Below are 26,852 nucleotides of genomic sequence, written 5' to 3' on the forward strand. Positions count from 1 at the left end.
CAGCGCTGCAGGGCTGACCAGTCTCCTCCTGTGGTCCAGGCGGCGCAGCTCCCGGAAGTACGCGTCCACTGTCCTGTGATCTGGAAGCTCCCCCTTCCCCTCTGCGCTTGCCACGGTGGTAAGGGATCGAATATATACACACATATACGTATACACACACACAGATGGCGCCATCAATTTTATTTTAAACAAACAAAATAACAGAAGGGGGGACATTATGATGTTACCGTGTACCTATAACATATTTAAAAAGTATCCCTTAACCCAGTGGTGTCAAAGTCACGGCCCTACAGCTGTTGTGGAAGTACACATCCCTACATGCCCTGCCACAGATTTTATATAATGGATCGCTAAAATCTGTGGTAGGGCATGCTGGGAAGTGTAGTTCCACAACAGCTGGAGGGCCATGAGTTTGACACCACTGCTAAACCCCTTAATGCCCATTACATGTAATCACAACCCACCACCTAGCATCATGCCAAACCTCTTCCCTTAGCCCAAAGCAGATTAATCTTGCACCTCCTCTCCCCTCCCTCGCTCCCCCCCCCCCCCAAGACATACTCTTCGCCAGTCGTGACCGAAGAGTGCACTCACATAGAATCGGTCGCAGGTGGGGGTACTGCAGCATCTGTCGGATAGGGCACCTCTCTCCTCCTCAGCGTCGTTCCTAGCAGCGTTGGGCTGTGTTCTCTGCCGCAGCGCCCTGGGGGCGGAGTTGGGGCAGCTGTCTCCCCGCCTGTATCCTTCCCGTCTATGATGGGCGGTGTCCTGAGCAACGTCCTGGGGGTCCTCAGTGGCAGCAAGGTTTTAGTAGCATCCTGAAGGGGAGGGAAGAGGAGGAAAACATCCATATTTAAAAAAAAAAAAATGCTGGTCTACAACAGTATGTAAAAATAGCGGCATAGTGAGTTTAGGAGAATCCTGTTCAAAAACTTGCAAAGAGATGGTGCCAGTGTGCACGCTCAGAGAGCAGATAAAGGGCGGGAAGGGGATTAAAAATAGGTCCTGGCATTTAAAGTACACAGGCCCACCTTGGTGTCAATAGTGTCAACACATTTGTGCGCGAGCGCTCAGGAAAAGAGGGTGTGGACACTCAAAATTGGCCTTGTGTAGTGTTCCAGGTACTTGTGGAGTATCACGGCTCCCATCGTATGGCATCGTATGCCATATGTAGTGGCATACGATGTCATACGATGCGATGCGATGTTTTACCGATTTTTGAGCATTTTTGCTCAAAAATCGTATGCCATCGCATGGCATCGTATGCCATATGTAGTGGCATACGATGTCATACGATGCGATACGATGTTTTACCGATTTTTGAGCAAAAATGGTCAAAAATCGGTAAAACATCGGATAACATCGTATGCCATATGTAGTGGCATACGATGTCATACGATGCGATACGATGTTTTACCGATTTTTGAGCAAAAATTGTGAAAAATCGGTAAAACATCGTATGGCATTGTATGCCATCGATGCGATACGATGTTTTACCGATTTTTGAGCCATTTTAGCTAAAAAATCTTATGCGATCGCATCGGATGCCATACGATGGCATCCGATGCGATGCGATGGCACCCGATTTTGCACTGAAATGCATCAGAATGCATTGAAATGTGTATTAAAGTAGTGAAATGCCCCCAAATGCCATTTTTCATAGTGCACCACCCCCACTATCAACGTCAACCCGAAGCGTGGCGAGCGCAGCGAGCCCGCGAGGGGCGGCGGTACGCGTCCTACGACCTTTTCATACCCCCACTATCCACGTCGGCGTGGAGTTGAGAATAGAATAGTGTGGCGAGCGCAGCGAGCCACCGAGCCCGAAGCGTGGCGAGCGCAGCGAGCCCCGCGAGGGGACGCGGATACCTGTAAAGCCCGCGAGGAGACGCGTATAGCTGTGAAGGTATCCGCGTCCCCTCGCGGGGCTCGCTGCGCTCGCCACGCTTCGGGCTCGGTGGCTCGCTGCGCTCGCCACACTATTCTATTCTCAACTCCACGCCGACGTGGATAGTGGGGGTATGAAAAAGGTCGTAGGACGCGTACCGCCGCCCCTCGCGGGCTCGCCACGCTTCGGGTTGACGTTGATAGTGGGGGTGGTGCACTATGAAAAATGGCATTTGGGGGCATTTCACTACTTTAATACACATTTCAATGCATTCTGATGCATTTCAGTGCAAAATCGGGTGCCATCGCATCGCATCGGATGCCATTGTATGGCATCCGATGCGATCGCATACGATTTTTGAGCTAAAATGGCTCAAAATAATCGGTAAAACATCGTATCGCATCGATGGCATACGATGCCATGCGATGTTTTACCGATTTTTCACCATTTTTGCTCAAAAATCGGTAAAACATCGTATCGCATCATATGACATCGTATGCCACTACATATGGCATACGATGTTATCCGATGTTTTACCGATTTTTCACCATTTTTGCTCAAAAATCGGAAAAACATCGTATCGCATCGTATGACATCGTATGCCACTACATATGGCATACGATGTTATCCGATGTTTTACCGATTTTTGACCATTTTTGCTCTAAAATCGGTAAAACATCGTATCGCATCGTATGACATCGTATGCCACTACATATGGCATACGATGTTATGCGATGGCATACGATTTTTGAGCTAAAATAGTCAAAAATCGGTAAAACATCGCATCGCATCGTATGCCATCGTATGCCACATGCTATGCGATGCGATTTTTAGCATACGATCTGCATACGATGCAGGTCGTGGGAGCCGTGATACTCCACAAGTACCGTGTTCCACACCATATACCACTTCTACACATTCTGCAACAAAATAATAGACCCCATTATACTTGCCCCTTACACATTATGCCAAACGTATTGAGCCAAAATTCACATAATGCCACGCGGATTGAGCCAAAATTCACATAATGCCACGCGGATTATTCTTTATTCCCAGCGGTGGCAGGCGGCATTTCAAGGAAAAAAACCCTAACCCCATTGCACCTACCCCACACTGTCCCCCATCGCAGCAGCCCCACACTGTCCCCATCGCACCAGCCCCACACTGTAGTCTACCATCACACCAGCCCCACACTGTAGTCTCCCCATTGCACCTGCTCCACACTGTAGTCTCCCCATTGCTCCAGCCCGCACTGTAGTATCCCCATTGCAACAGCCCCACACTGTCACCATCGCACCAGCCCCACACTGTCTTTCATCACATTTTCATCTGTCTTTCAGCCCCACACAGCATAGCTCTGCCCCAACACTCATGAAGCACCGCCTACATGTTTTGATTGGCCCACAATCCAATCAGTCAAAGAAAATGGATCACCATCAATAGGTAAAAACATTGATGGTCATCCATTGCATAGTGTGCCACAATCAATGGGCAGTTGCACTATTGTCATCAATTGCAAAGACGTCCATCCCTAAAGCTGTGCACACACAGTGCAAGTGAGCCTCTGTGCTAAGTTTGCAGTTAAGCACAGATGGCTCAGCATTGTGTGCTGAACAATCTGTCAGGGCCAGTGTTCTCTGGTGTGAGAACATTGGCGATGACTAGATTTATAACTGGATGCAGTGTAAATCTAGTCAAGCAACAGCGACGCGCGGGACCGCGCAATCGTCATCACCAGAGGGTATACACATGGAGTGATCCTTTTTTCATTTCTAAGCGATCTAGTCAGATCACTTAGAAATAAGCCTCATATCCCCCTGGGCGGGATGTATTAATGTAAATCGCCAGCCGCCGCGATGCTACCGCATATGTACTAACATATGCGGCTAGCATTGGGTTGCGGTGACGGAGACCCCCGCGATACCTGTAATGTGGTGTGCGGGGGTCTCCGTCACATCCTGGCGGCTGTCAGTGTCCCCCTGCCTCTCCTCCTCCCGGCTGTGACACCTGCTGAGGGAGGAGTAGATCGATGGAGGATGGGTCGCAAGGACGGCGGGCGGCGATAGAAGCCCATAGGCATCTATAGGGTATCGCCACCCAGAGGTGGAGATACCCTGCCAGGCGGAGATGGGGCGGACGGGTAATGGTACAAAGGAAAATGCGGTAAAACCCCCGTTTTATCACATTTTCCCTTTAGTACATCCCGCCCCCTGTGTGTATGCCCCATTAGGATGGTAGATAATACAGTATACACTTTAGACTACAGTATAACTAATGTGACAATAATCCCTGTATAACCATCCAGCAAGCAATCCCGGCGGGTGACATGTACTTGGTGTCACCTGAACGCAGCAGTGATCCCAGCCTATATACAGTATGCCCAGTTATCCTACATCTGCACTAATGGCTACGTGCAGTTTGCTAGCCTGTACGGTTTGGCTCACCTGTATCTCACCACATTGGCATGCCGGGCACATATTTACCATTACACTCACATGTGTTTATTATCATAGAACATAGCAAAGCGCGCATAGCTACTGCAGCAGAGAGAGAACATATGGTATACACACAGAGGCTTCCCATAGATTATAATCTGGTCTATATACACCTGTGTCACACTTTGGGAAAGCAGATAGATAATTTACAGTGTATAATAATGCAGACAGCACTGGGGCTGAGATATTACAACCTGAGCCATAGAGTAGCGCTGCTGAGGATACACTGGTATGCCCATACACATAGATATCCCCAGGAGCACCATGCAGCAGCCCTGTGGGAGTCACATACATGATTAACATACAGACTGAGCTCCAGTTCTCACCCACAGGTTGCTCAATGCTCAGGGGGTGTTCTGCACATGTGCACTTACCAGCCGCTTCTTCTACGCAGGAACATGGCGTCCCAGTCAGTGACTGCCTCCATCAGAACAGCCGGCAGAGTGCTCATGTAGGGGGAGCAGCAGTGATGACGATGCATTATGTGCCAGGTGTAGTTCCAGCAGCTGCCAATAGGTGGCGATGGTGCGGCACAGCGTGAATGACGTCACTGCATTGTAGCTACGAGATACACGAACAGTCCGTGTATGAGTGGCTGGTACAGTGGCGTGTACCGTTAGTTCAGCGTCTGGGACAGCCACTCAGGCTGAGCCACCACGGGTTCGAATCCTCCTCCAGTGTCTGCTGTTTCAGGGGCGTGGGGTGTAGCGCCTTCGGATCCGGGAGCAGCCTGAGTTTTTGACTCATCCACTGATACCACAATATTTTCTGCTCAAACTACATAATATTAATAATTAGCCACCATATATAACCAGGAGGAATAACTTTAAGTGGGGGCAGGACGGAGTCTGTGTACAGACCAATTGTTCTAAATATACAGTTTATTCATTGGCACAAAACAGAAAAATAGGTTAAAATTAAAAAAGTGCATTAAGAAAAAAGTGAATAGAAATTGGAGCTGTGTGTCCGTGTCGCTGTACACTTATACAGTGCCCGTGTCAGCAGATTTCCACATACACAATTTTCTTTAATAACTCATGTCGACCTATTCCTGTGTTGACCTTTTTCATGCAGCCTTTTGGATTGTGTTGACCGTTTTCAGCGTCAATTTAAACCAGGTCGATCTTTTTTATATGTAGACCTTTTCACTGCCAACCAAAAGATCTAATTACTGTCGACTTAATGACCCTCACCCCTGGTCACAGCGTCTATAAACTGTTATGTAGGACAGGAGACAAGTTCCGAAAACTAAAATATCATAAATTCCCAAACGTTGGGCAAAAGAAGCAGCCTCTGTGTTTTCCTTCACATGTAGTCATACAGGTAGAGTCGGACAACAGGAATAATCGGCGCTACATGATAATGTATTTATAGCATTCCTCCCAACTCTCCTGATTACAGTGGTATGGTCCCGCTATTTGGAGCCTGCCCTGATGTCCCTTGAGGGGAGGTGATCATGGCTGCTCTGCTTTGTGGAGCAGCCGGTGATTGCTGGATAGGTGCCGTGCGCAGCAAGGAGAGACGGGGCTGGGTACGCTGGCAAAGAGGATGGAAAACCCGGGGCCTCGATGCCCGGTCCCGCCCCCGTTGCACATAGCCCCGCCCCTTTCCAGGGCCAGCTGCATGCAGGTCCCACTGATCTATTGGTAAAAGTTGGAAGGCATGTTCGATGTTCTGTGTATACAATACATTCCTTTTTCTTTTTTAATAGTAGGATCGGCAGCAATTAGCTGTATGCTCTGGCCTTCGTCTGCGGATCTTCGCCTCCAGTGAAGTGTATGGCCTTTGTCAAACATACATAAAAAAAAAAAAAAAAATGATACCCGATCTATTGTCTGCGGGCAGACGTGATTCTAGTCTGGCTCTAAACACAGATATTTCTCCATTCCCTGGAGAGAAAGAGAGAAATTGGCCTCACACCCCTTGCTGAAACAGGTAAGGATCATATGGTCGACCTAAAGATTGTCGACAGTCATTAGGTCAACATACTGCAAGGTCGACATGGGTCAAGGTCAACAGGTCATTTGGTCCAAAAAAGCATTAGGTCAAAAATGGTCTAGCTCAACATAGGGTTTTGTACTTTTTTTTTTACCCGAATGCCGACACAGTCAACATGGACACAGGATTAAGTGCACCGCATCCCCTCGCATGTCTGGCTGTGCTTGGTACTCTATGTTATTCTCCCACCACACCCTAGTGCAGGCGTTCCCAACCACGGTCCTCAAGGCACACCAACAGTACAGGTTTTAATGATATCCAGGCTTGAGCACAGGTGTCTTAATTAGTACCTGTGATTTGGATTAATCCATCTGTGCTGAAGCCTGGATATCACTAAAACCTGCACTGTTGGTGTGCCTTGAGGACCGTGGTTGGGAACGCCTGCCCTAGTGGATGGTAGGGCATGAAATTCCGCCTGTCGGCACATGTCGGCTCAAAAAAACCCCCAAAAATCCAGTGAAAAACCCAGTCGACCTAGACCATGTTGACCTAATGACCTGTCGACCTAGACCCATGTCGACTTTGCAGTATGTCGACCTGATGACTGTCGACCATCTGATATCGCTGATACAGGTTAATAGATAGAGGCTATCAATCCGAACGGCCTGTAATTGGTATAGCTATCTCACCCCTGCATTACTATATTAAGTATCAATTGGTAATGGGGGAGGCACACCCAGGAATATGTATTAGACTTGGAAGCAAAGAAAGATAAAGTATTCCTACAAGGGGCAATCTAGGTTAGCATATATTAATGTTCTGATTAATGTTATAGGTACATTAATAAAGTGACCCAAGAAACAGAGAATTGGCTAAAACATGATGTTTATTGAATCATTTATTAAGGACAGCGAAATATTAAAAACATAAGTGAAAAGTGATAAATGTGAAATAAAGTGCATTAGAAAAAAAATTAAAATAAGTCTGTTACGTGTGTGTTATCGGTCATAGCATGTGTGTCTGTAATACTGTTATTAATCTCCACGCAAATATCAATTATTGCTCTAATTAGGCAGTCTTGTAAATTCATCAACAAAGGGACATGTGCACGTTTCAAGATGACGGGTGCAGCAAAATTGTTAGGAATAAAGGTGCGTACACACGGGGCAATATGATCGCTGGCAATATATTGCTAGCAATCATATCAGCAATCATATTGCCCAGTGTCCCGTTTTGTGAAAACGGGAGCGCGCACCCGGCGATTTATCGCTGGTGCACACTCCAATCACTGGCAATATGGTCGCTCAGCAACCATATTCCCAGCTATTTCAGCCCCTATCGCCCCCGTGTGTACACAGCATAATCGCCCCCGGATGACGTCAGCGAACCGGGACCAGGGCGGTCTTTTCGTATGGGCTTAATGGGCACTTGCTCTGGGGCCCCAGGTGTATAAGGGCCATACTCTGATAGCTGAGGATCCCCTTTTTCCAGGGATACCAGAATTTTTAAAATCGGCCCTGGGGAAATGGAGATATCCAACTTCAAAGCAGCAGTCCACATCTGACCTGTTAATTGCACTTCCCAGTCAGAATTCTCAGGTTCTCTCTGACTTAAGGTGCCCATACACGTCTCGATGCGGGCGTGCATTTTGAGCTTAAATAGCACGCATCGCATTCATCCTTGTACATGCGTTGTGCATACAATGCGATGAAAAGCAAGTACAAAAAGTATGTGCAGCACATACTTTTCTCTTTCAATGGTCCTGGTGACACAGCTTCACATTGGGATGTAGGAGGGTCCGCAGGAGCCAGGCACCTATCCTAAAGCTTTTGGAGGGTAGGCTCCTCCCCTACTGCATCCCAGACTCCTCAGTTCGTGTTAGGTGCCCACTGGAGTGGGTGCTATTCTAAAGGGCTGCCGGAGCAGCCGAAGGAGTAGAGTTAGTTAGGGTTTTTATTATTTTATTAACTTTTACACTAGCTAGGTAGGCACAGTGTGAGGATTCTCATTAGTGAATCCTCACACTGCTAGCACAGCAGGAGCTGACAGAAGCGCGTCCTGTCAGCTCACTGTGCACAGGGGAGACGCTGCCTGGCCTCCCTGTGCAGCGCTTACAGCTTCTTTTAAGAAGCTACGAAAACTCCACAGAATGATACTGAGCGCTGATTACCTATTCTACCGACTGTCCAGGATACACAACCAGTGTCCAACATACAAATTCTCAGTTGAAGTAAAAAAAATTGTGACATCTAGTGGTGCGAATAGGAACTGCAGGCAATCATCCCGATCATCCCTTTTTGTGATCATCCTTTTAGTACATCCGCAAATGGTGCCCTGCATACACAAATACATCCACTATAACCACAAACCCTAGCATACTACACATCCTATACATAGCGAGTCTACCACATACCGACATCCTAAAAAAGAAACCTCCTCTATTACCCATAACGCCCAGCATAAACACACAACAGCGCACATATACCTGTACCACAGCCGCACAGCATCTGCCATGAGCCTGACGTCTGCCTTGTGTCCCGTGTCCTCGGCTCCTGCAGCAGGAGGTGCTGGGTCGTCCTCTGCTCCGCCTGTTGTGCTGTTCTGGGTCGGCCTCTGCTTCCACCCCCGGCTCCTATCAGGCTGGGGATCCTCCTCTATCCTCTCCTCCGCTGGGCTGTCACCTGTCCTCTGAGCAGCTCCTGTCCTTGATGTTACATCGTGTTCTTAACTTACTTTCGGGCAGGCATCTCTAGGGGCAGCTCCGCACCACTGAGGGGGCTTCTACAGGTCTCCAGCTAGGGGTCCTTTGCATGTCCTCCAGTCCTGGTTCCTCGAGAGCGGGTGTCCTCCGCGGTGCCTGCGCACCTTGGTCTCCACTTGCTGCGTCCTCTATCTTCTTCGGAGCAACTTCAGGAGAATCCTCCGGCTGGGTGTGCTCCCAGGTAATTTACCCCCTCAGCACCTTCTTCCATGAGGTTCTAGTCTTCACCCTCTCGGCTCCTCCACAGGCAGGCACTATGTAGGAAACCTCGGCAGCACACATCATTCTGTTCTCTCCGGGTTTGGGGCTCCTCCTGTGGTTGGCAGCTAGTGGGGGCAGCGCGGTTCCCTTCCCTCTGGCAGGTGGCAGCAGTAGGGGACTTGGAGGAGCCTGGCTCTCCTGGCGCCATTCCTGGTCTCACAGCTGCGCAGCCTCCGCTCCTTACAGGTCAGCAGCTCACAGCACTGCACAGGCCCTTGTCCTCTCCAGGGATCACCCTTCCCGGTGCCGGCTCTCTCTGTTGTGGGTTATGCATCGCTGCAGGACCGCCTCTGATCCCCCTGCCCTACCTCTCTATAGTCCCTGTCACTGGCTCACCCGCCATATCCTGTACTGGCTGTATCATATATTTTTATGTTTCTTTATACTCAAAGGCTATATATCCCCCTTCCCACACAGATTTAAGTTGCGACTATTTGACACAGTGGCTGCCTTGATAAAGGTACCAGCGGGGACCGAAACGTCAGAAGATCTCTCTTGCAGAAAATAAACTTTGGATTACCTCCTGGTTGTACCTCCATTGAACTACAGACTGGTGAGTGCTGTTTATTCCCCCAGTGGGGGTTCTTTCTGGTATCTATCTATCTAAGGAATTATCCAAGCAGGCAGCGGCACTCCGTGGGCTTAACAATGTGTTTATTGGAGGTGACCGACGTTTCGGGGACTGGATACCCCTTTGTCAAGGTGTACAACGCGTGCGGGTGACACAGCAAACATTTAAATACATACAGCATGTGCATACTCACCATTCCCGTACGTGGAGCGTCCCGGTTGCGTCCAGTGCGGCTTCCGGTGCGGGCGGATGTCAGTGGGCGGAGCCTCACTGCATCATCACGCTCCCCTCTGTTGTAGATGGGTTGCTATGGTGACCCCACCGTATCGCCCACTTCTGTATGACAACCTCCGCTCCAGGATCCGGGTTTGGCTTCTGCCTATAACAACACATAAATGGCACATAAATAACCTACATTAAAACAGTAAAACAATGTTAAAAAATGGTGCAAGTTTGAAGTGTAAATTTCAGATGCCACGGGACTACTGCCCGAGCAATGTTTAAGAAGTGATGTGAAGAAGATGTCACCGCATCTAGCGTGACAATTGTATGGTGTTAACACAGGGATCCGGACGGTTGTGTTACATATGGATCTCTGTATACAATAATAACATGGTCAAACTGATCGCTAATGATCATGTTTGTAAATCGGAGATGTCAGGCTCTAACACATGGGGGAGATGTGCTGTGGGATCTCTATGAATGTGAGAATTACAGGGGCGTGTTGTACCATAAATATCGGCTCCACAAGTGATATATATGCTTCATGTTGTCTTTGAGAACAGAACAGCAGTATAGCGTGTATATATATATACTATGTATACATCGGGGGAAATGTACCAAAATGGATTCGTAAAAAATAGGTGTATTCGTAGGCAGAAATACGCCTATTTTTTACACATTTGTATTTTTGGGATTTACACACACTTCTTTGTATGTCAAACCGACAGATCGCAATACTATACTTAGACACAACAGCTCGCACCCACGCAACACGGTGGAGAGTCTCCCATACTCAGTTTTTGAGAGTATGCAGGATCACTGATACCGACTCTGAAACCCATCACCAACTGGACATCATGCAGCAGAAGTTCGAGGACAGAGGCTACCCCAGACAGGGCCTACTTAAAGCCAAGGCCAGGGCTCTGGCGTGTGAGCGCACCACTCTTATCACAGGTGCAACACCTAAAGTCATAAAGCCATGTATTCCATGGGTTAATGACTTTAGCTCTGCCAGCCGAGAAACCACCAGCAGAGTAAAAAACTAGTGGGAAATTGTGCGTTCGGATCCCGAGCTACCGGTGTTCAAAGACACCAAGCTGATGCCGAGCTACAAGCGCGGCCCAAACTTGAAGGACCTATTGGTCAAGACCGAGATTACAAATTTTGACACCCCTTCTAGACAAATCAGACCCACCAGAATGGGCTGTTACCGGTGCCTAGGCTGCACAACATGCAGCTTCATGACAGCTTGCACCGAAGTTGCACATCTCTATACGGGTAAAAATTTTTTAAATCAGATGGCCCCTCACGTGCACGACTAAATTTGTTATCTACATCATTTATTGTCCATGTGGAATACATTACATCGGCAAGACCGATTGTGCCATACGGGCAGCCCTTCATTCTGGCTCAGGGGAGCAACCAGTGACCAGGAATTTCGCCAAGGCCAAACATAACATGGCAATGATCAAATATAAGATCATAGACCACGTGCCGGCACACATACGGGGTGGCAACCGTTCCAAACAGCTTCTGCAGCTTGAGTCCAAGTGGATTTACAAAATGGACACACTACACCCTAAAGGCCCTAATGACACACTTGGCCTACATCATTTTTTGTAACCATTTTGGTCCACTAACACACAATCATGTCTTCCTTCTTCCTTTTCTCTCCCCCTTGTTAAAGGTACTTGTCATCCCACTGTGTGACACCAGTCCCCCAGCCTTATCGGTGTCCAGGTGACACACCAGGATAACATATAATATACAAGATGCTGGCATTCTGTTGTTGCAATTTCTGGCTTCTGGTGCTATGCGCATACAGTGATGCTGGCTGCATCACCCCACACAGGGCTGTTTTTGCTTATTATAGATACCCAGCAGGGACTCAGTATTTCTCCCTGCATTTAAACCACTCACGCCATAGGGTTTGCACCTCACCCAGCATATGCACTTTGACTTTTGCCCAGTACGGCTCCAATTAGGGGCCGCACGCAGTTATCTTTTTATACGTATACCCTTTTTTTTTTTTCCATCAACAAATTTTTATTGACACAAATTTATATATGGGGTACAGAAATGAAAAAAGGGGGGAAACATTGGGGGGGGGGGGGGGACTGCAATCGTGGGTGAGAACAATATAAGACAGTTATAATTTGCCTACAGAGTTTTGTACATGACCATAACAGACATATTAGAACGCTACGCAGAGCGAACTGAACACAGGCATACAGATACAATTCAGTTATAGGGTTAGTCTAAGGTAGGAGAGCATCAGTTAGACCGGGGTGTGGGGTGAGGGGGGGTCTGGGTCAGACTCTGGGGTCTCATTCAGGCTAAACATGGTTGTTTGTCCAGACGTGGCTGAGGAGGGGACTCTAGTACCCTCTCTTGCAGACATATATGAGTGCCAGGGAGCCCATTTAGAGTGTGGCGAGGTGGGATTAAGGGAGTGGGGCTGGAAACCGGTTTCCATGAGGAAATGGTGGTTTGTTTTTAGTATAACCTGGAGAAGAGGGGGGGGGGGGAGGGCTGCTTCCATTGTTGAGCTAGGTTTGCTCTTGCCGCTATGAGGATGTGTCCGAGGACATATGTTGTCCCAATCGGGAGATCCTGTGGGTATACATGGAATAAAGCTAGGAGTGGGTCAGGGGCAAGGGTTAGTTGGATCACTTCCGAGATGAGTTCAAAAACTTCTCCCCAATATGCTCTGAGCTTGTGGCAAGACCAAAAAATATGGTAAATGGTACCTATATTCCCGCATTGTCGCCAGCACATATTGGAGCACGTTGGCCAAAAGGTGTGGAGGCGATCTGGGGTAAGGTAGAGGCGATTTATCAATTTGATGTGCATCTCCGAGTGATTAAGACAGCGGGACATTGTGTAAGAGGATAGGAATATCTTACACCATTGAGGTCCGGAGAGCTGGATGCCCAAATCAGTTTCCCATTTTTTATGGGCAGGAGATTTAGTGAACTCCGCGGGGGTTATGAGTGAGTCGTACCAGAAGGAGATATCCCCTCTGGAGAGTGTCTGGGAGGGTCGGGAGAGGATCGTCTGGTGGCGGGGATCTATAGTGGGGCGGTTGGAGAAGTGGAAGTTCCACCAGTGTGCCACCTGGAGATAGTGGAGGTACTCGTGGGGGGGGAGGGAGTATGTTTCTTGGAGGTAGGGGAAAGGTCGGATTGAGTTGGCGTCGACTATATCTCCCAGAGCTGCGATCCCACTTTGTTTCCAAAGGGTGAGGTTAAGGTTGGGGATTAGTCTCGCCACGGTGGTGATAGGGAGGGTAGTGATAAGGGAGGTAGAGGCGCGCAAAACGGACAGTAGTTGGTCCCATGCATATAAGGTAGCGGTCGTTGTTGGAAGAAGGGAAGGTAGTGAGGGCCTGATGTGTTTTGGGATCTTAAGGAGGTCGTTAAGAGGGATATCGGGGGAGTGACATTGTTCAATGTCTACCCAGGCCCTATGGGTAGGGCTTTCAAAATAGTGTTTGGATGGGGCAAGTAGGCAGGCTACCTGATATTGGGATAGGTCTGGGAGATCGAGACCTCCATAAGCTCTTGGGATTGTCATTTTGGAGCGGGCCATAGCGGGGGGTTTGGATGCCCAAATATATTTTGTCAGAATAGAGGTGGCCTGTTGTAGGGATTTTTTAGGGAAAACATAGGGGATAGTGCGGAACAGGTACATTAGTTTGGGCAGGAGCGACATTTTAAATGCTGCCATCCTACCCATCCATGAGATTTTGTAGGCCAACCAAGATCTGGATAATGATGTAAGGGAAGCTAGGAGGGGGGAGAGGTTAACATCAAATACTGACGCCATGTTAGGGGGGATGTGGATACCTAAGTACTTTATGGAGGTAGTTTGCCAGTTGTAGGTGTAAGTGGTTTTCAGTAGGGGGAGATGGTCTGTAAGGTTGATCGGCAATGCATCAGTCTTGGATGTATTGAGTTTATAGTAAGATGCGGCACTGTATGCGGTTAGTATCTCGTGGACGTGTGGGAGCGTATGGATGGGGTCTGTCACGAATAGTAACACGTCATCCGCGAAGAGGCTTAGTTTATGCTTGTTGGGGCCCACCTGGAGACCAGGAATATTAGGGTTTTTGCGGATGGCCGTGGCTAATGGTTCAATGGAGAGGACAAATATTAGGGGTGAAAGCGGGCAGCCCTGCCTTGTGCCATTGGTGATGTTAAAAGGGGAGGAAAGAAAGCCATTGCTGAACACTCGGGCCGAGGGGGAGCTCTATAGTGACATGATTGATGATAGTATGCGGTCCCTGAAGCCGAAACGGGACAGAACTTCCCGCATATATTGCCAGTTAAGGCGATCAAATGCCTTTTCGGAGGAATGCTATAAATACATTATCATGTAGCGCCTATTATTCCTGTTGTCCGACTCTACCTGTATGACTACATGTGAAGGAAAACACAGAGGCTGCTTCTTTTGCCCAACGTTTGGGAATTTATGATATTTTAGTTTTCGGAACTTATCTCCTGTCCTACATAACAGTTTATAGACGCTGTGACCAGGGGTGAGGGTCATTAAGTCGACAGTAATTAGATCTTTTGGTCGGCAGTGAAAAGGTCTACATATGAAAAAGATCGACCTGGTTTAAATTGACGCTGAAAACGGTCAACACAATCCAATGTGGATGGTAGGGCATGAAATTCCGCCTGTCGGCACATGTCGGCTCAAAAAACCCCCCAAAAATCCAGTGAAAAACCCAGTCGACCTAGACCATGTTGACCTAATGACCTGTCGACCTAGACCCATGTCGACTTTGCAGTATGTCGACCTGATGACTGTCGACCATCTGATATCGCTGATACAGGTTAATAGATAGAGGCTATCAATCCGAACGGCCTGTAATTGGTATAGCTATCTCACCCCTGCATTACTATATTAAGTATCAATTGGTAATGGGGGAGGCGCACCCAGGAATATGTATTAGACTTGGAAGCAAAGAAAGATAAAGTATTCCTACAAGGGGCAATCTAGGTTAGCATATATTAATGTTCTGATTAATGTTATAGGTACATTAATAAAGTGACCCAAGAAACAGAGAATTGGCTAAAACATGATGTTTATTGAATCATTTATTAAGGACAGCGAAATATTAAAAACATAAGTGAAAAGTGATAAATGTGAAATAAAGTGCATTAGAAAAAAAATTAAAATAAGTCTGTTACGTGTGTGTTATCGGTCATAGCATGTGTGTCTGTAATACTGTTATTAATCTCCACGCAAATATCAATTATTGCTCTAATTAGGCAGTCTTGTAAATTCATCAACAAAGGGACATGTGCACGTTTCAAGATGACGGGTGCAGCAAAATTGTTAGGAATAAAGGTGCGTACACACGGGGCAATATGATCGCTGGCAATATATTGCTAGCAATCATATCAGCAATCATATTGCCCAGTGTCCCGTTTTGTGAAAACGGGAGCGCGCACCCGGCGATTTATCGCTGGTGCACACTCCAATCACTGGCAATATGGTCGCTCAGCAACCATATTCCCAGCTATTTCAGCCCCTATCGCCCCCGTGTGTACACAGCATAATCGCCCCCGGATGATGTCAGCGAACCGGGACCAGGGCGGTCTTTTCGTATGGGCTTAATGGGCACTTGCTCTGGGGCCCCAGGTGTATAAGGGCCATACTCTGATAGCTGAGGATCCCCTTTTTCCAGGGATACCAGAATTTTTAAAATCGGCCCTGGGGAAATGGAGATATCCAACTTCAAAGCAGCAGTCCACATCTGACCTGTTAATTGCACTTCCCAGTCAGAATTCTCAGGTTCTCTCTGACTTAAGGTGCCCATACACGTCTCGATGCGGGCGTGCATTTTGAGCTTAAATAGCACGCATCGCATTCATCCTTGTACATGCGTTGTGCATACAATGCGATGAAAAGCAAGTACAAAAAGTATGTGCAGCACATACTTTTCTCTTTCAATGGTCCTGGTGACACAGCTTCACATTGGGATGTAGGAGGGTCCGCAGGAGCCAGGCACCTATCCTAAAGCTTTTGGAGGGTAGGCTCCTCCCCTACTGCATCCCAGACTCCTCAGTTCGTGTTAGGTGCCCACTGGAGTGGGTGCTATTCTAAAGGGCTGCCGGAGCAGCTGAAGGAGTAGAGTTAGTTAGGGTTTTTATTATTTTATTAACTTTTACACTAGCTAGGTAGGCACAGTGTGAGGATTCTCATTAGTGAATCCTCACACTGCTAGCACAGCAGGAGCTGACAGAAGCGCGTCCTGTCAGCTCACTGTGCACAGGGGAGACGCTGCCTGGCCTCCCTGTGCAGCGCTTACAGCTTCTTTTAAGAAGCTACGAAAACTCCACAGAATGATACTGAGCGCTGATTACCTATTCTACCGACTGTCCAGGATACACAACCAGTGTCCAACATACAAATTCTCAGTTGAAGTAAAAAAAATTGTGACATCTAGTGGTGCGAATAGGAACTGCAGGCAATCATCCCGATCATCCCTTTTTGTGATCATCCTTTTAGTACATCCGCAAATGGTGCCCTGCATACACAAATACATCCACTATAACCACAAACCCTAGCATACTACACATCCTATAACTAGCGAGTCTACCACATACCGACATCCTAAAAAAGAAACCTCCTCTATTACCCATAACGCCCAGCATAAACACACAACAGCGCACATATACCTGTACCACAGCCGCACAGCATCTGCCATGAGCCTGACGTCTGCCTTGTGTCCCGTGTCCTCGGCTCCTGCAGCAGGAGGTGCTGGGTTGTCCTCTGCTCCGCCTGTTGTGCTGTTCTGGGTCGGCCTCTGCTTCCACCCCCGGCTCCTATCAGGCTGGGGATCCTCCTCTATCCTCTCCTCCGCTGGGCTGTCACCTGTCCTCTGAGCAGCTCCTGTCCTTGATGTTACATCGTGTTCTTAACTTACTTTCGGGCAGGCATCTCTAGGGGCAGCTCCGCACCACTGAGGGGGCTTCTACAGGTCTCCAGCTAGGGGTCCTTTGCATGTCCTCCAGTCCTGGTTCCTCGAGAGCGGGTGTCCTCCGCGGTGCCTGCGCACCTTGGTCTCCACTTGCTGCGTCCTCTATCTTCTTCGGAGCAACTTCAGGAGAATCCTCCGGCTGGGTGTGCTCCCAGGTAATTTACCCCCTCAGCACCTTCTTCCTTGAGGTTCTAGTCTTCACCCTCTCGGCTCCTCCACAGGCAGGCACTATGTAGGACACCTCGGCAGCACACATCATTCTGTTCTCTCCGGGTTTGGGGCTCCTCCTGTGGTTGGCAGCTAGTGGGGGCAGCGCGGTTCCCTTCCCTCTGGCAGGTGGCAGCAGTAGGGGACTTGGAGGAGCCTGGCTCTCCTGGCGCCATTCCTGGTCTCACAGCTGCGCAGCCTCCGCTCCTTACAGGTTAGCAGCTCACAGCACTGCACAGGCCCTTGTCCTCTCCAGGGATCACCCTTCCCGGTGCCGGCTCTCTCTGTTGTGGGTTATGCATCGCTGCAGGACCGCCTCTGATCCCCCTGCCCTACCTCTCTATAGTCCCTGTCACTGGCTCACCCGCCATATCCTGTACTGGCTGTATCATATATTTTTATATTTCTTTATACTCAAAGGCTATATATCCCCCTTCCCACACAGATTTAAGTTGCGACTATTTGACACAGTGGCTGCCTTGATAAAGGTACCAGCGGGGACCGAAACGTCAGAAGATCTCTCTTGCAGAAAATAAACTTTGGATTACCTCCTGGTTGTACCTCCATTGAACTACAGACTGGTGAGTGCTGTTTATTCCCCCAGTGGGGGTTCTTTCTGGTATCTATCTATCTAAGGAATTATCCAAGCAGGCAGCGGCACTCCGTGGGCTTAACAATGTGTTTATTGGAGGTGACCGACGTTTCGGGGACTGGATACCCCTTTGTCAAGGTGTACAACGCGTGCGGGTGACACAGCAAACATTTAAATACATACAGCATGTGCATACTCACCATTCCCGTACGTGGAGCGTCCCGGTTGCGTCCAGTGCGGCTTCCGGTGCGGGCGGATGTCAGTGGGCGGAGCCTCACTGCATCATCACGCTCCCCTCTGTTGTAGATGGGTTGCTATGGTGACCCCACCGTATCGCCCACTTCTGTATGACAACCTCTGCTCCAGGATCCGGGTTTGGCTTCTGCCTATAACAACACATAAATGGAACATAAATAACCTACATTAAAACAGTAAAACAATGTTAAAAAATGGTGCAAGTTTGAAGTGTAAATTTCAGATGCCACGGGACTACTGCCCGAGCAATGTTTAAGAAGTGATGTGAAGAAGATGTCACCGCATCTAGCGTGACAATTGTATGGTGTTAACACAGGGATCCGGACGGGTGTGTTACATATGGATCTCTGTATACAATAATAACATGGTCAAACTGATCGCTAATGATCATGTTTGTAAATCGGAGATGTCAGGCTCTAACACATGGGGGAGATGTGCTGTGGGATCTCTATGAATGTGAGAATTACAGGGGCGTGTTGTACCATAAATATCGGCTCCACAAGTGATATATATGCTTCATGTTGTCTTTGAGAACAGAACAGCAGTATAGCGTGTATATATATATACTATGTATACATCGGGGGAAATGTACCAAAATGGATTCGTAGGCAGAAATACGCCTATTTTTTACACATTTGTATTTTTGGGATTTACACACACTTCTTTGTATGCTAAACCGACAGATCGCAATACTATACTTAGACACAACAGCTCGCACCCAGGCAACACGGTGGAGAGTCTCCCATACTCAGTTTTTGAGAGTATGCAGGATCACTGATACCGACTCTGAAACCCATCACCAACTGGACATCATGCAGCAGAAGTTCGAGGACAGAGGCTACCCCAGACAGGGCCTACTTAAAGCCAAGGCCAGGGCTCTGGCGTGTGAGCGCATCACTCTTATCACAGGTGCAACACCTAAAGTCATAAAGCCATGTATTCCATGGGTTAATGACTTTAGCTCTGCCAGCCGAGAAACCACCAGCAGAGTAAAAAACTGGTGGAAAATTGTGCGTTCGGATCCCGAGCTACCGGTGTTCAAAGACACCAAGCTGATGCCGAGCTACAAGCGCGGCCCAAACTTGAAGGACCTATTGGTCAAGACCGAGATTACAAATTTTGACACCCCTTCTAGACAAATCAGACCCACCAGAATGGGCTGTTACCGGTGCCTAGGCTGCACAACATGCAGCTTCGTGACAGCTTGCACCGAAGTTGCACATCTCTATACGGGTAAATTTTTTTTAAATCAGATGGCCCCTCACGTGCACGACTAAATTTGTTATCTACATCATTTATTGTCCATGTGGAATACATTACATCGGCAAGACCGATTGTGCCATACGGGCAGCCCTTCATTCTGGCTCAGGGGAGCAACCAGTGACCAGGCATTTCGCCAAGGCCAAACATAACATGGCAATGATCAAATATAAGATCATAGACCACGTGCCGGTACACATACGGGGTGGCAACCGTTCCAAACAGCTTCTGCAGCTTGAGTCCAAGTGGATTTACAAAATGGACACACTACACCCTAAAGGCCTTAATGACACACTTGGCCTACATAATTTTGATAAGAGAGGAGAGAGAGAGAGGGTGGAGAGAGAGAGAGGGTGGAGAGAGAGAGGGTGGAGAGAGAGAGAGGGTGGAGAGAGAGAGGGTGGAGAGAGAGAGTGTGGAGAGAGAGAGGGTGGAGAGAGAGAGAGGGTGGAGAGAGAGAAAGAGAAAAGGAGAGGGGGTGTGGAGGAGGGGAAGTGAAGGAGAGGAGGGGGGAGTGGAGGAGCAGAGAAGGGGAGGGGGTGCGGAGTATAGGAGGTGAGCAGGAGGGAAGCGAGAGGAGGAGGGGAAGCAGAAGAGGAAGGGGAGCTGAGGAGTGAGAGGAAAGAAGAAAGGAAAGTAGGGGAGGGGGTGAGGAGTATTGGAAGCAAAAGAAAGGAGGGGGAAACAGGAAAGGAGGAGGGGGAGCGGAGGAGGTGGTTGGGGAGCTGAGGAGGAGGGGAGAACAGAGAGCAGGAGCAGACAAGAAGAGGGGGAGAGGAGGAGGAGAGGAGGCATGGAGGAGGTGCAGAGAAGGGAGCGCAGTGCAAGCTGGTGCTGGGTACCTCCTGTGACAATCAGCAGCGATGGTAGCGATGATTTTGTTGCCCCTGCTCCTGGGCAGACTGGGTCTGCTGCACTTTCTCTTCTTCTGTGCTAGTCATCTCTTCCTGCTCCATCTCCCCGGCGCTGGGTCTTCTCTTCCTGTACCCCAGCACAGGTTCACTGGCAGTCAGAGAGAGAAAAGTGTGGGGAAATTGGTGAGGAGAGCAAAAGAGGGGAAAGGGAGAGCTGGGGAGAGGAGGAGGGGAAGGAGGAGAGGAGGAGAGGGATCAGAGAAGAAGGAGCAAAGGAGTGGAGGAGGGGGATCCGAGAAGGAGCAAAGGAGTGGAGGAGGAGAGAAGCGGACATCTAGAGAAGTAGCACAGAAGGCACTGTGTACCTCTTGTAATTGGTGCTGCATGGTACATGATCAGCAGCGATTGAAATGCTCCTCCTCCTCCGACGAAAAGTGGTGGGGAGGAGAGAGAGAAGGGGAGCAGAGAAGAGGAGGTGGGGCAAAAGAGAGGAGGAGGGAGAGGAGTAAGAGGAGGGGGAGCAGAGTAGAGGAGAAGGGAGAGCAGGAGAAGAGGAGAGGGGTGAGGAGGAGGGGAAGTGCAGGAGAAGAGGGGAGGGGGAGCGGAAGAGAGGGGAAGCGGAGAAGTGAGAGAAGGGGAGGGGGTGCGGAGGAGATGAGGTGAGCAGGAGGGAAGCAAAGGAGAGGAGGAGGAGGAGGGGTAGTGGAGGAGGGAAAGAGATGTGGTAGCTGAGGAGAAGAGGAGCGGAGACAAGGAGAAGGGAAAGCAGGGGAGGGGTGAAGAGGATTGGAAGCAGAAGAAAGGAGGGGAAGCAGAGGAAAGGAGGAGCAGAGGAGAGGAGGAGCGGAGGAAGGGAAGCTGAAGAGAGGTTGTGGGGGAGGAGAGGGGGGGAGGAGAGGAGGAGGGAGCGGAGGATGGAGAGTAGATGAGGAGGAGGTGGGGGAGCTAAGGGAAGGAGTAGGAGGAGTGGAGGGAAGGAGAGGAGAACGGAGAGCAAGAGGAGAAGGGAGAGCAAGAGCAGAGGAGGGAAAGTGAAGGAGAGGAGGAGGGGGAGCATAGGAGAGGGGGGAGAGGTAAAAGCAGAGAAGGGAGAGCAGGAGAGGGGGTGAGGAGAAGGGGAAGTGAAGGGGAGGGGGCTGAGGAGGTGTGGAGAAGGAGCAGACGTGCGGAGAATGGAGAGCAGTATATGCAGGCGCTGTGTACCTATTGTAATCGGTGCTGCATGCTACATGATCAGCAGTGATGGAATGCCGGGTTTTCTGCCCCTGCTGCACTCCCTCCCCTTCGGTGCTAGTCATCTCTTCCTGCTCCATCTCCCCATCTCCTCCCTCGCCAAAGCCACATATCAGAGCCTAATGTGACCGATGTAATTACACAGGTGGCTCACCCCACCCCAAACTCATGGCCCTCCAGCTGCTGCGTCCTCTATCTTCTTCGGAGCAACTTCAGGAGAATCCTCCGGCTGGGTGTGCTCCCAGGTAATTTACCCCCTCAGCACCTTCTTCCATGAGGTTCTAGTCTTCACCCTCTCGGCTCCTCCACAGGCAGGCACTATGTAGGAAACCTCGGCAGCACACATCATTCTGTTCTCTCCGGGTTTGGGGCTCCTCCTGTGGTTGGCAGCTAGTGGGGGCAGCGCGGTTCCCTTCCCTCTGGCAGGTGGCAGCAGTAGGGGACTTGGAGGAGCCTGGCTCTCCTGGCGCCATTCCTGGTCTCACAGCTGCGCAGCCTCCGCTCCTTACAGGTCAGCAGCTCACAGCACTGCACAGGCCCTTGTCCTCTCCAGGGATCACCCTTCCCGGTGCCGGCTCTCTCTGTTGTGGGTTATGCATCGCTGCAGGACCGCCTCTGATCCCCCTGCCCTACCTCTCTATAGTCCCTGTCACTGGCTCACCCGCCATATCCTGTACTGGCTGTATCATATATTTTTATGTTTCTTTATACTCAAAGGCTATATATCCCCCTTCCCACACAGATTTAAGTTGCGACTATTTGACACAGTGGCTGCCTTGATAAAGGTACCAGCGGGGACCGAAACGTCAGAAGATCTCTCTTGCAGAAAATAAACTTTGGATTACCTCCTGGTTGTACCTCCATTGAACTACAGACTGGTGAGTGCTGTTTATTCCCCCAGTGGGGGTTCTTTCTGGTATCTATCTATCTAAGGAATTATCCAAGCAGGCAGCGGCACTCCGTGGGCTTAACAATGTGTTTATTGGAGGTGACCGACGTTTCGGGGACTGGATACCCCTTTGTCAAGGTGTACAACGCGTGCGGGTGACACAGCAAACATTTAAATACATACAGCATGTGCATACTCACCATTCCCGTACGTGGAGCGTCCCGGTTGCGTCCAGTGCGGCTTCCGGTGCGGGCGGATGTCAGTGGGCGGAGCCTCACTGCATCATCACGCTCCCCTCTGTTGTAGATGGGTTGCTATGGTGACCCCACCGTATCGCCCACTTCTGTATGACAACCTCCGCTCCAGGATCCGGGTTTGGCTTCTGCCTATAACAACACATAAATGGCACATAAATAACCTACATTAAAACAGTAAAACAATGTTAAAAAATGGTGCAAGTTTGAAGTGTAAATTTCAGATGCCACGGGACTACTGCCCGAGCAATGTTTAAGAAGTGATGTGAAGAAGATGTCACCGCATCTAGCGTGACAATTGTATGGTGTTAACACAGGGATCCGGACGGTTGTGTTACATATGGATCTCTGTATACAATAATAACATGGTCAAACTGATCGCTAATGATCATGTTTGTAAATCGGAGATGTCAGGCTCTAACACATGGGGGAGATGTGCTGTGGGATCTCTATGAATGTGAGAATTACAGGGGCGTGTTGTACCATAAATATCGGCTCCACAAGTGATATATATGCTTCATGTTGTCTTTGAGAACAGAACAGCAGTATAGCGTGTATATATATACTATGTATACATCGGGGGAAATGTACCAAAATGGATTCGTAAAAAATAGGTGTATTCGTAGGCAGAAATACGCCTATTTTTTACACATTTGTATTTTTGGGATTTACACACACTTCTTTGTATGTCAAACCGACAGATCGCAATACTATACTTAGACACAACAGCTCGCACCCACGCAACACGGTGGAGAGTCTCCCATACTCAGTTTTTGAGAGTATGCAGGATCACTGATACCGACTCTGAAACCCATCACCAACTGGACATCATGCAGCAGAAGTTCGAGGACAGAGGCTACCCCAGACAGGGCCTACTTAAAGCCAAGGCCAGGGCTCTGGCGTGTGAGCGCACCACTCTTATCACAGGTGCAACACCTAAAGTCATAAAGCCATGTATTCCATGGGTTAATGACTTTAGCTCTGCCAGCCGAGAAACCACCAGCAGAGTAAAAAACTGGTGGGAAATTGTGCGTTCGGATCCCGAGCTACCGGTGTTCAAAGACACCAAGCTGATGCCGAGCTACAAGCGCGGCCCAAACTTGAAGGACCTATTGGTCAAGACCGAGATTACAAATTTTGACACCCCTTCTAGACAAATCAGACCCACCAGAATGGGCTGTTACCGGTGCCTAGGCTGCACAACATGCAGCTTCATGACAGCTTGCACCGAAGTTGCACATCTCTATACGGGTAAAAAATTTTTAAATCAGATGGCCCCTCACGTGCACGACTAAATTTGTTATCTACATCATTTATTGTCCATGTGGAATACATTACATCGGCAAGACCGATTGTGCCATACGGGCAGCCCTTCATTCTGGCTCAGGGGAGCAACCAGTGACCAGGAATTTCGCCAAGGCCAAACATAACATGGCAATGATCAAATATAAGATCATAGACCACGTGCCGGCACACATACGGGGTGGCAACCGTTCCAAACAGCTTCTGCAGCTTGAGTCCAAGTGGATTTACAAAATGGACACACTACACCCTAAAGGCCCTAATGACACACTTGGCCTACATCATTTTTTGTAACCATTTTGGTCCACTAACACACAATCATGTCTTCCTTCTTCCTTTTCTCTCCCCCTTGTTAAAGGTACTTGTCATCCCACTGTGTGACACCAGTCCCCCAGCCTTATCGGTGTCCAGGTGACACACCAGGATAACATATAATATACAAGATGCTGGCATTCTGTTGTTGCAATTTCTGGCTTCTGGTGCTATGCGCATACAGTGATGCTGGCTGCATCACCCCACACAGGGCTGTTTTTGCTTATTATAGATACCCAGCAGGGACTCAGTATTTCTCCCTGCATTTAAACCACTCACGCCATAGGGTTTGCACCTCACCCAGCATATGCACTTTGACTTTTGCCCAGTACGGCTCCAATTAGGGGCCGCACGCAGTTATCTTTTTATACGTATACCCTTTTTTTTTCCATCAACAAATTTTTATTGACACAAATTTATATATGGGGTACAGAAATGAAAAAAGGGGGGAAACATTGGGGGGGGGGGGGACTGCAATCGTGGGTGAGAACAATATAAGACAGTTATAATTTGCCTACAGAGTTTTGTACATGACCATAACAGACATATTAGAACGCTACGCAGAGCGAACTGAACACAGGCATACAGATACAATTCAGTTATAGGGTTAGTCTAAGGTAGGAGAGCATCAGTTAGACCGGGGTGTGGGGTGAGGGGGGGTCTGGGTCAGACTCTGGGGTCTCATTCAGGCTAAACATGGTTGTTTGTCCAGACGTGGCTGAGGAGGGGACTCTAGTACCCTCTCTTGCAGACATATATGAGTGCCAGGGAGCCCATTTAGAGTGTGGCGAGGTGGGATTAAGGGAGTGGGGCTGGAAACCGGTTTCCATGAGGAAATGGTGGTTTGTTTTTAGTATAACCTGGAGAAGAGGGGGGGGGAGGGCTGCTTCCATTGTTGAGCTAGGTTTGCTCTTGCCGCTATGAGGATGTGTCCGAGGACATATGTTGTCCCAATCGGGAGATCCTGTGGGTATACATGGAATAAAGCTAGGAGTGGGTCAGGGGCAAGGGTTAGTTGGATCACTTCCGAGATGAGTTCAAAAACTTCTCCCCAATATGCTCTGAGCTTGTGGCAAGACCAAAAAATATGGTAAATGGTACCTATATTCCGGCATTGTCGCCAGCACATATTGGAGCACGTTGGCCAAAAGGTGTGGAGGCGATCTGGGGTAAGGTAGAGGCGATTTATCAATTTGATGTGCATCTCCGAGTGATTAAGACAGCGGGACATTGTGTAAGAGGATAGGAATATCTTACGCCATTGAGGTCCGGAGAGCTGGATGCCCAAATCAGTTTCCCATTTTTTATGGGCAGGAGATTTAGTGAACTCCGCGGGGGTTATGAGTCGTACCAGAAGGAGATATCCCCTCTGGAGAGTGTCTGGGAGGGTCGGGAGAGGATCGTCTGGTGGCGGGGATCTATAGTGGGGCGGTTGGAGAAGTGGAAGTTCCACCAGTGTGCCACCTGGAGATAGTGGAGGTACTCGTGGGGGGGGAGGGAGTATGTTTCTTGGAGGTAGGGGAAAGGTCGGATTGAGTTGGCGTCGACTATATCTCCCAGAGCTGCGATCCCACTTTGTTTCCAAAGGGTGAGGTTAAGGTTGGGGATTAGTCTCGCCACGGTGGTGATAGGGAGGGTAGTGATAAGGGAGGTAGAGGCGCGCAAAACGGACAGTAGTTGGTCCCATGCATATAAGGTAGCGGTCGTTGTTGGAAGAAGGGAAGGTAGTGAGGGCCTGATGTGTTTTGGGATCTTAAGGAGGTCGTTAAGAGGGATATCGGGGGAGTGACATTGTTCAATGTCTACCCAGGCCCTATGGGTAGGGCTTTCAAAATAGTGTTTGGATGGGGCAAGTAGGCAGGCTACCTGATATTGGGATAGGTCTGGGAGATCGAGACCTCCATAAGCTCTTGGGATTGTCATTTTGGAGCGGGCCATAGCGGGGGGTTTGGATGCCCAAATATATTTTGTCAGAATAGAGGTGGCCTGTTGTAGGGATTTTTTAGGGAAAACATAGGGGATAGTGCGGAACAGGTACATTAGTTTGGGCAGGAGCGACATTTTAAATGCTGCCATCCTACCCATCCATGAGATTTCGTAGGCCAACCAAGATCTGGATAATGATGTAAGGGAAGCTAGGAGGGGGGAGAGGTTAACATCAAATACTGACGCCATGTTAGGGGGGATGTGGATACCTAAGTACTTTATGGAGGTAGTTTGCCAGTTGTAGGTGTAAGTGGTTTTCAGTAGGGGGAGATGGTCTGTAAGGTTGATCGGCAATGCATCAGTCTTGGATGTATTGAGTTTATAGTAAGATGCGGCACTGTATGCGGTTAGTATCTCGTGGACGTGTGGGAGCGTATGGATGGGGTCTGTCACGAATAGTAACACGTCATCCGCGAAGAGGCTTAGTTTATGCTTGTTGGGGCCCACCTGGAGACCAGGAATATTAGGGTTTTTGCGGATGGCCGTGGCTAATGGTTCAATGGAGAGGACAAATATTAGGGGTGAAAGCGGGCAGCCCTGCCTTGTGCCATTGGTGATGTTAAAAGGGGAGGAAAGAA

The 26,852-nt window shown here is 49.0% G+C and overlaps 1 long non-coding RNA gene across 2 annotated transcripts in view; it reads right to left on the reverse strand.

Moving 5' to 3' along the window:
• LOC146052830 (uncharacterized) overlaps nucleotides 1-26,852 on the reverse strand; it is a 258,656-nt gene that overhangs the window by 14,013 nt on the left and 217,791 nt on the right. For both annotated transcript variants that reach the window (XR_014467684.1, XR_014467685.1), the window contains 2 exons: nucleotides 595-818; nucleotides 1-101 (listed from right to left, as the gene is read on the reverse strand). The exon at nucleotides 1-101 is cut by the window's left edge and continues 1,199 nt beyond it. This is a non-coding gene — a long non-coding RNA (uncharacterized LOC146052830). The remainder of the gene's footprint in view (nucleotides 102-594; nucleotides 819-26,852) is intronic.

This window comes from Crinia signifera, unplaced genomic scaffold, assembly GCF_055691185.1.
Source record: "Crinia signifera unplaced genomic scaffold, ASM5569118v1 HAP2_SCAFFOLD_126, whole genome shotgun sequence".
Classification (NCBI taxonomy): Eukaryota; Metazoa; Chordata; class Amphibia; order Anura; family Myobatrachidae; genus Crinia; species Crinia signifera.